The sequence below is a fragment of the Lepus europaeus genome, unplaced genomic scaffold (genome assembly GCF_033115175.1).
Source record: "Lepus europaeus isolate LE1 unplaced genomic scaffold, mLepTim1.pri SCAFFOLD_3_1, whole genome shotgun sequence".
NCBI lineage: Eukaryota > Metazoa > Chordata > Mammalia > Lagomorpha > Leporidae > Lepus > Lepus europaeus.
In genome coordinates this window covers 16,275,705-16,289,523 of record NW_026909276.1, presented here as the reverse complement: position 1 = coordinate 16,289,523, position 13,819 = coordinate 16,275,705, and the positions used below count along the sequence as shown (strand labels likewise).

Below are 13,819 nucleotides of genomic sequence, written 5' to 3'. Positions count from 1 at the left end.
TTTCTTTGTTGTGAGGGCCTTTATTACTGTTTTGATTTCTGTGTCAGTTATGGGTCTGTTTAGGTTTTCTATGTCTTCCTGGTTCAATTTAGGTAGGTTGTATGTGTCCAAGAATATGTGCATTTCTGATAGATTTCCCTGTTTGCTGGCATACAAGTCCTTGTAGTAATTTCTGATGATTCTTTTTATTTCTGTGGTGTCTGTTGTTACGTTTCCTTTTTCATCTCTGATCCTATTGATTTGGGTCTTTTCTCTTCTTTTTTTTTAGTTAGTTGGGCCAATGGGGTGTCAATTTTGTTTATTTTTTCAAAAAACCAGCTCCTCGTTTGGTTGATTTTTTGTAATTTTTTTTTGGATTCAATCCTGTTGATTTCTTCTCTGATTTTGATTATTTCTCTTCTCCTACTAGCTTTGGGTCTGGTTTGCTGCTGATTTTCCAGATCCTTGAGATGACTTGAAAGGTCATCTATTTGGTGCCTTTACAATGTCTTGATGTAGGCACCTATTGATATAAACTTTCCTCTTAACACTGCTTTTGCTGTATCCCATAGGTTTTGGTATGTTGTGCTTTTATCCTCATTTTCTTCCAGAAAATTTTTGATTTCTCTTTTAATTTCTTCTATGACCCATTGTTCATTCAGGAGCATGTTGTTCAGTCTCCATGTGTTTCTACATGCTCTAGGGATTCCAGAGTTGCTAATTTCCAACTTCATTCCTTTATGGTCTGAGAAGCTGCATGGTATGATTCTAATTCTTTTGAATTTGCTGAGACTTGCTTTATGGCCTAGTATGTGGTCAATCCTAGAGAAGGTTCCATGTACTGCTGAGAAGAATGTAAAGTCTTTAGATGTAGGATGAAATGTTCTGTAGATATCTGTTAGGTCCATTTGAGCTATAGTGTCATTTAAATCTACTGTCTCCTTGTTGATGTTCTGTCCTGATGATCTGCCCATCTCTGCGAGTGGAGTATTGAAATTCCCCAGTTCTATTGTATTGGGGTCTAAGTCTCCCTTTATGTTTCTTAACAAGTCTTTTAAATAAACCGTTGCCCTGTAATTAGGTGCATATACATTGATAATCGTTATATCTTCCTGTTGAATGGATCCCTTAATCATTATATAATGCCCCTCTGTGTCTCTCCTAATAGTTTTTGTGGTAAAATTTATTTTATCTGATATTAAGATGGCTACGCCCACTCTTTTTGCATTTCTGTTGGCATGTTATATCTTTTTCCAGCCTTTCACTTTCAGTCTGTGTGCATCTTTCTTAGAAAGATATGTTTCTTGTAAGCAGCAGATAGATGGGTTTTGCTCCTTAACCCAATCAGCCAATCAGTGTCTTTTAACTGGATTGTTCAGGCCTTTAATGTTTAATGTGACTATCGATAAGTAGTAACTTTGCCCTATCATTTTTGGGTTTCCTGTGATCTTTTGCTGTGAGGTTTCCTTCCTTTACCTTCTTTCATATTGGTTACCGTGTTTCTGTGTTTCTGCGTGTATCACACCTTTAAGCATCTTTTGCAGGGCTGGACGAGTGGGGACAAATTCTTTCAATTTCTGTTTGCTGTGAAAGGTCTTTATTTCACCTTCATTCAGAAATGAGAGCTTTGCAGGATATAATATTCTGGGCTGGCAGTTTTTCTCTCTTAGTACCTGGGCTATATCTCGCCATTCCCTCCTTGCTTGTAAGGTTTCTGATGAGAAGTCAGCTGTGAGTCTAATTGGGGATCCTTTGAGTGTGTCTGATGTTTCTCTCTTGTGCATTTTAAGATCATTTCTTTATTTTTCACTGTGTTGAGTTTAATTATGATGTGTCATGGTGAGGATCTCTTTTGGTCATTTTTATTAGGGGTTCTATGAGCTTCCTGTACTAAGATGTCTCTGTCCTTCTCCAAACCTGGGAAATTTCCTGCTAGTATCTCATTAAAAAGGCCTTCTAATCCTTTCTCCCTCTCCATGCCTTCAGAAACTCCTAGAACCCGAATGTTGGGTTTTTTAATAGTATCCTGTAGATTCCCGACAATATTTTTTAGATTTCTAATTTCCTCTTCTTTTCTTTGGTTTGCCTGTTTCCTTTCCTGCTCTCTGTCTTCTAAGTCCGATATTCTCTCTTCTGCTTCACCCATTCTATTTTTAAGGCTCTCTAATGTGTTTGTCATTTGATCTATTGAATTCTTCATTTCAGTATGGTTTCTCATCACTATCAGTGTTTCTTGTTCTACTAGTTGTTTCATTTCATTTTGATTCCTCCTTAATATTTCATTTTCGCGCGAGAGATTTTCTATCTTGTCCATTAAGGATTTCTGCAGTTCAAGAATTTGTTTTTGAGAACTTCTTAATGACCTTATCAATTTTTTGAGATCTGCTTCTTGCATTTCTTCTATCTCATCATCTTTATAATCTTGAATTGGGGTGTCTTTTTCATTTGGGGGCGTTATAGTGTATTCCTTGCTCTTGTTTCCTTGGTTTCTATGTTTGTTTGTTATCTTGGAGGTGTGGCCAAAGAGCTCTGTTTGGTTCTTCAGTGTTGCCTAGGCTAAGGAGTTTGTTTTACTTATGTAAAGTGGTCCCTGCTCTTTGTCTTTCTGGGGTTTGTAAGGAGAGTGCAGAGAGAGGCTAGTATCCCAGCTGGACCCCCCCCTTTTTTTTTTCTTCCAGTCAGCCTGGTGTAGTTCCCCCTCCTTCCCGCGTGAACTAGGACCAAGGTCTAACCTTCGCGGCCAATGTCTCGGGTTACCTTTCCTTCCATCACCGGATCTCAAATTCTGTGGGTGGGCTTCTGTAGCTTGGCTCGCTCTTTTTCCAACTCTTGTGGCCCCCGTGTCCATGGCGTGGCTCAGTTTTGGTCGGGGCGGCGCGGTGCAGCGCAGCTGGGCACTGCTAGGTGCGGCTCAGCGTGGCTCTATGCGGCTCAGCAGGGCTCAGCGCGGCTCCGGGTGGCTCAGCAGGGCTCGGCGCGGCTCGGCTCAGCAGTGGGCCTCCTTGCTCTCCTCGTAGGTCTTCCGTGTCACATCCACTAGATCCAGTATAGTTTCCTCTACAGTTTTTTCCTCTGAGTCTCTTCTTAAGGGTACAGTAACTCCACCCCTGTTAAAATTTCTTTTCCCCAACTGTTGTGTGCGCCCTCACTCCTCTGCCATCTTGGCTCCACCCTGGATGATAACCAACTTTATTATTTGTTTGTTTTTGAGTGAATAATGGTCACTTTAACTGAGGTAATGTGAAACTTATTATGGTTTTTCTTTGCATTTCTGTGATGGCTAGTAATCATGAGCATTTTTCATGTGCCTGTTGGCCACTAGAATTTCTTTCTTTTTTTTTTTTTTCAACAAAGTAATTTATTTTTTCCGGAGAGAATAAATTCAGTACAATATTTGTTTTCATAACATCCAACATGTCTTATGTCAAACTTAACCACTCTCTATGCAGGGACTGTGGTGGGGTGATCTACTTTATTGATTACCCTCAATGTAATTTATCTGGGTAGCTCTAAGGCATATATCAGTGATCAAAATGTTTCTCCCTACAGTTACTCCTGCAATCTCAATCAGTTTCTTCCGCACATCATCTAAAGAAAATTTATGTGGTGTGATTACACTCTTTTTTAATACCAGGATTTCTAAAACCAAGAAAAACACCAACATTTTAAAACATTAGTGTTTCGGCCGGCGCCGCGGCTCACTAGGCTAATCCTCCATCTTGCAGCGCCGGCACACTGGGTTCTAGTCCCGGTTGGGGCACCGATCCTGTCCCGGTTGCCCCTCTTCCAGGCCAGCTCTCTGCTGTTGCCAGGGAGTGCAGTGGAGGATGGCCAAACTGCTTGGGCCCTGCACCCCATGGGAGACCAGGAGAAGCACCTGGCTCCTGCCATCGGAACAGCGTGGTGCGCCGGCTGCAGCGCGCCTACCGCGGTGGCCATTGGAGGGTGAACCAACGGCAAAAGGAAGACCTTTCTCTCTGTCTGTCTCTCTCTCACTGTCCACTCTGCCTGTCAAAAAAAAATAAATAAAAATAAAAAAATAAAAAAATAAAACATTAGTGTTTCTAGTCAAGGATATTTCAATTAAATTTCATCAGTACATTGTATTTTAGTTTAACTCATGCTAGAAATGTTTAAAACCCAAGATCTTCTGAGTCACATAATACCAACATTTCATGTTAATGAATAAATTACTCAGGTTCCATACAAAGATAGTAAGTCATGAGAAACAGAAAAAGCCAAGCTTTTAAGAGTTCTTTTTTTAAAAAAAATACAGAAGTAAACTAATGAACACAACTACACAAATATACTAACCAATTGCAAACTAAACTAGTTAAAGATTAACCTTAAAAAATACATTTTAGAACTTCGTGATACCCTCATAAAAGGCAGGAAACTAAGGGTATTAAAACAATAGTCATTATTCTAGTTACTGTGCATCAAGTCTAAAAGATCCAGATAAAGGAACTGTTTTGTTTTGATTCAATTTAAATACTTTAAATTTGGAATTATTAATTGATAGTATAATTAAATTTTAAATAATATACACAAATGATTTGAACAGGTTTTATATTCAGTAACTTGGATGGTTTTTACACTGGCACTTTTATCACTAATTTAGGAGAATCAGATGCATTTCCCTCCATATACTTAGGCACTAAGATTTCAAATTTATAAATATGGTAGTATTTTAAATTTTTACATGAATATTGGGTTTATTTTTGTTTTCCTTTGTTCCCTAGGTATTATCCAGTTTTGTAAGGAAAACACTTTTATATCACAATCAAAACTTGTCTTGGTTACTAGACTGTAGCCATAATTGGGTTACAGTCACTTAGATTCATTATTTGGAATTAATACTTACTAAAACAGAACTAAATGAAACTTATCTCCTAGAATTTCATATTTTCATTTACCTGCACTGCAGAATGGGTTTAAACAATATTTTAGCTGTTAGGAAATACTAATATACTTAAGCAAACTTGTTATCTTTGACTACTCAGAACTTTTGAGTAATCAACTTTTACCTTTGAGTTCACTTTAAACTCTATCTGATTCATTCCAAAAAGAAGATTTTAAAATAGAAGTTAGACTTCATTAAGATATTAACTTCAAATCGGGAAGAAAAATTAATGTACTGAAAGTTTGACAAGTTCATTAAAATTTTTTTAGCATGTCTTGATACATTAACTTATCAACTTTTTCTTCTTTGTGCTGGCATTTCCTTAATGTTTGTTTGTTTCACCTCGCTGGCTCATTGGATTGCTACTACTTATACTTTCATGGATTTTATCTTCACAGTTTATGATATCTTGCAAAGCCTTTTCCATGTCTGCTTGACCAGCTGTACTGGCTGTTTTGGGCAAAGTCATTTGCAGTGCACACCACAGAGTAGTGCGTGCTTTCCTCGTTGCCACACACATCTCTTTAATTGCTGAAGCAAGGGCAAAAACATCTCTGTCATCTTTGCATCTAGGAACTCCCTGCCTTTGCCGATTTGATGCATTGACAATTTCATCCTTTCGACGTGACTGTACAATGTGAATGGACTCCAAGTGTCTATCAAGAGCAGTAGAGATATTAGCATGAAGAGGAGAGCTTCGGAGAAATTCCATTTTGCCTAGCAAAGTCACAACTCTGGCTTGTTCTCAAAGTTCATCCACAATTAAGCGATCAACTCTAGATGGGTTAGAGGTCAGCCTTGGAATTGGAGTATTGTTAGTGCTGGATACTTTTTTTCCTGGATAATTCTTGGCAAGGGCTAATTCAGTCTTTTTCCTCTCCTTTTCTAATGCTCTCCATTGTTCATAGCATTCTTCTAGACGAACATGAAGTTCACTGGCTGGTCCACTACGGGTTTTAATTGGTCTTTGAAATCCAAAAGTTGGTACGAAACCAGAAAAGGAATTATCACCATACATCATATCATTAAAATAAGGGTATAAATGGCTTAAGTCATCATAAGAAAACAAATCATAGGAATCCAACAGTGGAACAACTGAATGGCCAAATGGGTGAGTAGCTCTTAGGGGAAACCCATTTGAACCAAGTTGTTGAAAACCCTGATTATGCCTTAAGTCTCCCATCATATAATTATTAGAAAAGCATGATGCCTGTGTGCGACCCACACGGCTATTAATATTGCTATCTCCACTTCCTTGTCTGTGGCTATTAAAATGACCCTGTGACTCCAGCAGATCTTGATACGTGTTTTGAGATAAGCCATCTAAATGCTTTGGACCTTCCTCAGGATCATAATGTCCACTCTGGGGCTTGGCTTGAAAATTATGTTTGTTTACATTTTCAATGATCCCATACTGCTGAGCTGAATAGCTATCACAAAATCCATTTGGCTGCTTTATTTTTTTATCAGTAACCGATTCAAAGAGATTTTCTTCTCCAGTTTTTGTCAGTCCTTCCATATGATTGACAGATTGGATTCTTTCTGCACCATTGTAACTGAGATCAAAACTGGAAAATGCTGAGGGATTTTCTTGGCAATATTTCTGAAATAAATTGCTATTTGGGGTTAAATTTGTGGATGATAGTTGGGGGAAATCTGAAGAATGGTTAGAACCCTTTGAAGCTGCATTTAAATGACTGTTTAATTTCATCAAGTTACCTTGATTTCGATAAGGAATAGGAGTGTTGTTTTTTGTTTGAACATTCATCCATGTTGGTCTGTTTAAGTTGATACCTCCTGAAAATGCTGCTGAGTTTGATAATAAATTCACTGATTTAAAATACTCAGAATTTGGGGGATCAGGTTTAGCAAACTGTTGCTTTTCTGTGACATTTGCAAAATCATTAGTTGGACAAGCTGTGTGAGGTTTTAGTACATATTCTGGTTTTAAGCCAAAATCGGCAGCAAATGCTGCTTCTTTTGCAAACTGTTTTCCTGTCAGGTGTGGTGTAGTTTTTGGAAATGTGGAATTCTGTTGGTCAGGTATTGTCTCCTCCATTTTTTTCTGATTTGCTGGTTTAACCTGAAATAACTTTGTGTACATGTCTGCTTCTACATTTGGTGTTTCAGGTGTATTGCTATTGGCTAATTTTTTACTATCTTGGACACTAAAATTTGAACACTTATTAAGTTTAGCCTTATTAGGATGAGCTTATTCTGGGTATCTACAATAATCTGCATTTTCATTATATCTGTTAAATTGGGAAAGAAACATCTCTGCTCTTTTTTGCTGTAATGGTGCTTCAAGACCTTTAGCACATATTTTTTCTCTTCCATAAGGGTAAGTATCAACAACTGATTCTTTCATGATATCAGACAGACCAGTCTGTGGTGTAAAACAGTTTTTGATAAATGGATATTCCTGGAATGTTGTCTTAGCTGTATCATTTGTCTGGATATTGTAACAGTTAGAATGATCACTTCGTGATGGGTACATCCATTGTTCTTCAAGGTCTAAACCAGTAAATCCATGATAAAGTTCATCTATTTTTTGTTGTGGTGTGAGATTGCTATTATGCAGATACTGCTTCTCCACTGCTGACACAGATTCACCACTATAAAAAGCTTGCTGAGAGATGGCTGTATCTATTGGCCTTTTGGTTTCTGTTAAGAGGTCATGGTGATCTGCAAATCTGCTTGTGTTCATTGGCCAAACTGACTTTAAGTTGGAGGAGCAGGTCCTGTTCTTTACATTGATCTGAGAATTAGAAGATTGCTTAATATGATCTCCATAAGTAGACCACGGTGCATAGAAAAGTGAAGAATCTACAGAATTTGAATATTCTGTTGAGCAAAGTGGAGTGTAGGTCTGCCTTAGGTCTACATTGTCTTCACTCTGCGGTTTGTAGCAGTTGTAGAAGGAGGCGGAGCCCGTGAGCAGCACGCTGTTGAAGACGTCGGTTAGCCGGCTGCTGCCGTCTCGGCGCTCAGGTTCCAGCAGCGACTCGCACCTCCCCGGAACGCCACCTTGGGCTCCATGGGGCTCCCCAGCCCCTCCTGGACGAGGTGCAGCTCCTGGGGTAGGGGGCTGAGGGGGGGCGTCGAGGCCCTGCTCCCTTGACCCGTGCCCCGCTACCGCTGCCGCCGCCCCGGGCGCTGCCTGGAGCTGGTCTGAGGGTGGGGGGCCCGCCGTGGGGAGGGAGGCCCAGGGAGAGGCCGTTACATAGCCGACCACAGGCTCGCGACCCGCACGCGATCCTAGAATTTCATCTTTGAAAAATGCCTGTTCATGTCATTTTCCCATTTCTTTACTGGATTGTTTGCTTTATTGTTGTAGAATTTCTTGAACAATTTATTGTTTCTGGAAATTAATCCTTTATCACGTACATAGTTTGCAAATATTTTCTCCCATTTTGTCAGCTGCCTCTTCAATTTGTTGAGTGTTTCCTTTGCAGTCTAGAAGCTACTTAGCTTGATGTAATCCTATTTGTCTTTTTTAACTTCTATTGCCAGGGCTTCTGTGATGTTTCCTAAAATGTCTTTCCATATGCCAATGTACATTTTTCTTGATGTTTACCTCTAGTAGTTTGATAGTATCAGGACATATATTTAGAACCTTGATATATTTAGAGAAGACTTTTCTATAACCTGTATGGTAGGAATCCTGTTTCATAACTCTGCATGTGAAGATCCAAATTTCCTGTATCATTTTGAAGACTGTTCTTTCTTCAGGGATTAATTTTAGCTCATTAGTCAAAGATTAATTGGTTGTAATGTGCAAATTAATTTGCAGATTTTTATTCATTTACAATGGTCAACATGTCAATTTTTATGCAAATACTATGCTGTTTTGAGTATAAATATCATATAGTATGTCAAAATCTACCATGATGATGCTTCTGGTGCTGTTTTTGTTAAGATTGTGTAAGTTTTTTAGGGTCTCTTATGTTTCCATATGATTTTTAGCAGTGTTTTATCAAGATCCCAGAAGAATGTCATTATTATCTTGATTGCGATTATATTGAATCTGTAACATGCTTTGGGTAGTGTGCACATTTTGATGATACTTATTTTCCTAATCCACAAAAATGGAAGGTCTTTACAACCTTGCCTGTCCTATTCATTCTTTAATGTTTTGTAATTTTCATTGTAGTGATCTTTAGCATCCTTGCCTAAATTTATTCCAAGGAGTTTAAATATTTTAAGCTATTTAAATGGTACTGATATTACAACATTTTTTTCAGCCATGGCATCTTCTATGTTTGCAAAGGCAACTGATTTTTGTGTGTTGTTTTTTATATCCTGAAACTTTGTTAACAAACTCTAAAATGAATTCCAATAGTATTTTTTTTAAAGATTTACTTACTTATTTGAAAGTCAGAGTTACACAGAGAGAGGAGAGGCAGAGAGAGAGAGAGAGAGAGAGAGAGAGCAAGAGAGAGAGGTCTTCTAAATGCTGGTTCACTACTCAATTGGCCACAACAGCAGGTGCTGTGTTGATCTGAAGCCAGGAGCTAGGAGCTTTTTCCAGGTCTCCTATATGGGTGCAGGGGCCCAAGGACTTGGGTCATCTTCCACTACTTTCCCAGGCCACAGCAGAGAGCTGAATCAGAAGTAGAGCAGCTCGGTCTTGAACCAGCACCCATATGGGATGCTGGCACATCAGGCCAGGGTGTTAACCCTCTGCATCGCAGCACTGGCCCCAACAATAATACCTTATTGGAGTCTTGCTTTCCCTAATTATAGAATCATGTCATCCACCAACAGGGATAGTGACTTCCTCCTTTCCAATTTGTATTTCTTGATTTGTTTTCTTGCTTAAAGGTTCTGGATAAATCTTCTAGAACAACATTTAATAGCAATTGTGAGAGAGGCCATCGTTGCCTGGTTCCTGATTTTAGTGCAAATGATTCCAATTATTACAATTTAAATATGTTCTGTTTGTGATTTTTTCATATATTGTGTTGATTGAATTAATGAATGCTCCTTCTATACAAAAGTTGCTTAAGGTTTTTATCAAGAAAGAATGCTGTTTTATCAAATGTTTTCTCTTCATCTATTGACGTAAAATAATATTGTTTAATAAAATTAACAATATGTATCACATTCATTGGGTTTTATATGTTGAACAATCTGTATATAAGTAATGAGTTATACTCAGTCTGGGTGAATAAACTGTGTGGTGTGTTGTTGGATTCCATTAGCTTGTACTTTCTTGAGGATTTTTTCACACATGTTCATCATCTTTGTTGTATCATTTTCTGATTTTTGAATTAAGGTAGCATTGGTCACATCAATGCAGGCAAGTGAATTTTATGAACTTACTTTGGTAAATGATCAAATTCATAGATAACAATATTTTAAATTTTTGTCTAGGCTATGTTTCTCATAAATAAGGTAAGCTGAAAACTATGCCTCTGTCAGAATATAATATGTTGTCACAATGTAATATGTTGAATTATTACACATAGGCTTTAAAGTTTCAATTCTTAGAACACAAAATTTAACTGTAAATGTCTCATTTCATTTTTAAATCATTCATAATATATGCTCAACCTCAATATTTAAGTTTTCTATGCTTCTCATCAATGTACGGCCATGTTCTGGTCATCAGAACCCCTACAACATGACCAACTTTTTAAAGATTTTATTTATTTATTTATTTAAGATATAGAGTTACAGAGAAATGGGGAGAGACACAAAGAAATGTCTTTCATCCACTGGTTTACTCCCCAGATGGTCACAATGGGCAAAGCTGAGCCAAACTAAAGCCAGGATCCAGGAGCTTCTTCTGGATCTCCTATGCAGGTGCAAAGACCCAAGAACTTCAGCCAGCTTCTACTGCCTTCCCTAACCTTAGCAGAGAGCCAGATTGGAAAAGGAGTAGCTTGGATTAGACCTGAGGCTTATATGCAATGCCAGAGCAGTAGGCAGAGGCTTAACGCAGTATACCAAAGTGCCAGCCCGAATGTGATGTAATTTTAAAGCCAATTCTTAGAGAGGAAGCAGACACAACATAAATAACAGAACGAATCTTGTTGTTAAAAACGTTAGGTGTCAGCACTGTGGAATAGTGTATAAAGCTGCCACCCGCAGTGCCGGCATCCCTTATGGGTGTCAATTCAGCTGCTCCAATTCTGATCCATCTCTCTGCTATGGCCTGGGAAAGCAGTAGAAGATGGCCTAAGTCCTTGGGACCCTATACCTGCATGAGAAGATGCAAAGGGAGCTCCTGGTTCCTGGATACGTGCAGACCTAGCTGTTGCAACCAACTGGGGACTTAACCAGTGGATGGAAGACATCTCTCTCTTTTTGCATCTCCTCCTCTCTCTGTAACTCTGAATTTCAAATAAATAAATAAATCTTGAAAAATTGAGCTTGAGAGCATATATATTTTTTCCAGAAAAAAATAAAGAAAACTCTATAGATTATAGAATTTTGGATCTTCAAGTATGTCTGAGTACAGATTTTTACCTGCTGTTAGATAAGTCTGAAACAAGAATTTCACAGATCCCACAACATGAAGACAGAAAAAACAAAAGAATATATTTTGATGTCTTTACCATTGTTTTCTGATTATTGTTGAAAGATGTTTCACTCATCTTCTTTATTTTTTGATAAAAATCAGAAGAACCATAAATTTTTAGTGACAGACATTTCTATTCAGCAACAAATTATATTTTTAAAATAGTAATCCTTGCAGATAATCAGAGAAATCTTATTATGGACAATTAGGTATAGAAAACATGCAGGAGAAGATACAAAACTATAGATACATGTATTTTGAAAATCAACCTATCTATTTATCTATCTATCTATCAATCAAATTATCTTTCTATTTTGGGAGGGTGCCAAACCCCTTTGATGGCCTGGGCTAGGCCATTCCAAAGCCAGGACCACAGAATTCACTAAGGATTCCATTTGGTTGGAGGAGATCCAAGCATATGAGTCATCACCAGCTACCTCCTAGAATGCACACCACCAGTAAGCTGGAATCAGAAGTGGAGCTGACTCAAGAAACCATGTTCTCATATGGAAGGTGGGTATTCTAAGTGATGTCTTAACCACTAGGCCAAATTCTCACCTCTTCTGCCTACTGAAAATATGCCTGACTGAACAACTGCCTATTTTTTATATTTATTTTACAGGTAGAGTTATAGACAGAGAGAGAGAGACAGAGAGAAAGAAAGGTCTTCGTTCCATTGGTTCACTCCCCAAATGGCTGCCATGGCCAGCACTCCGATGATCCAAAGCCAGGAGCAAGGAGCTTCTTCCTGGTCTCCCATGAGGGTGCAGGGGCACAAGCACTTGGGCCATCCTCCACCACCCTCCTGGGCCACAGTAGAGAACTGGGCTGGAAGAGGAGCAACTGGGACTAGAACCTGGTGCCCATATGGAATGTCGGTGCTGCAGGCGGACAATTGACCAAGTGAACACAGCGCCGGCCCAAAATGCCTATTTTTTTTTATCATATATGAAGTACATTATTAAATAATTATATATATATCTTTGTATTTTTTTACTGAAAACATGTAACATGTTTTCATGTGTAATCCCTAATCTAGAATATTATGGGAGTCTTTTATTTTTCATTTGTATAAAACATTTTTAGAAATAGTTGCTGTTCCATAGCAAAACTAATACATTCCATTCAGCATAATCTGTAGAATTCAAATTACATAAACTTCAAGCAACACATATATTTCCTTTTTTAAGGAATTATTTATTTATTTGAAAGAGTTACACAGAGACAGAGAGGTCTTCTATCCAATGGTTCACTCCCCAGTTGGCCACAATGGCTGGAACTGTGTCAATATGAAGCAAGGAGGCAGGAGCTTCTTCCAGATCTCCTCTGTGGGTGCAGGGGCCCAAGGACTTGGGCCATCTTCTACTGCTTTCCCAAGTCACAGCAGAGAGCTGGATCAGAAGTGGAGTAGCCAGGTTTCCAACCGGTGCCCATATGGGATGCTGGCACTTCAAGCCACGGCATTAACTCACTGCACCACAACGCCGGCCCCTCAACACATATATTTCTTAAAGTCATAATCAAAACTTTGTAATAATACCCATGCCATTTAGGAAAATAATTCTTCATAAATAGCAATCATATAAAATTGAAAAGCAAAAATAAAATTACATATCTTTAAAAAACAAGAGTACTTATTTCTATTAAAAAAAATTATGGAGTGAGCATTTCACACAACAGTTAAGATGCTGCTTCAGACCCTTATATCCCATTTCAGAGTGCCTGGATTTGATTCCTGGTTCCATTCCTGATTCCAGCTTCCTGATAATGCATTCCTTGTAAAGCAACATGTGGTGGTCAAAGTAGTTGAGGCACTGGCACTCATGAGGGACACTTGGCTCCTAGTATGGCCCAGTCCAGTCCTGATTGCTTGTCGTTGGTGATGTGAAACACTAGATGGCAGCACATGGTGTCTCTCTGTTTCTCTGCCTTTTGAAAAAATAAAAAAAAAATAATAAAATGAATTAACTATGACCCCAATTAATAATGCATTGAAATATCAGTCATAATTATCTTATTGGAAAATAAAATAAGAAAGACTAAAAATAAGAAATATGTTATTAACCAGAAGAATAAATATATTCTCTCATGCTCAGGAGACGATACAGAAAGAGAAAAAACAAAGAGTGAAACATAACCAAAGAAAATTAAAAATTACTAAATTGGCAATGCAAATATACTGGTAGATACTGAATTACATGACTCTAATTTTACCAAAGAAAATCATGCACTGATGTGGAAATAATTCAAGAATAATTTCAAGATTTATGTTTTCTGTTTTCCTTAGACTCAACATTATAATTTTCGTAATGAAATAATGGTTTTATAAACAAAATACAAAAGGACACCATGAACTCGAACAACTCAGTAGAAATAAAATAAATTATTAAAGGACATGAAGTGTCAATTCT

The 13,819-nt window shown here is 38.1% G+C and overlaps 1 protein-coding gene and 1 pseudogene across 1 annotated transcript in view; both read right to left on the bottom strand.

Annotated features, from left to right (window-relative positions):
- Positions 1 to 13,819, bottom strand: part of LOC133755253 (sodium-dependent neutral amino acid transporter B(0)AT1-like) — a 628,988-nt gene that overhangs the window by 48,316 nt on the left and 566,853 nt on the right.
- LOC133755064 (meiosis-specific coiled-coil domain-containing protein MEIOC-like) lies at positions 5,205 to 7,921 on the bottom strand (annotated as a pseudogene).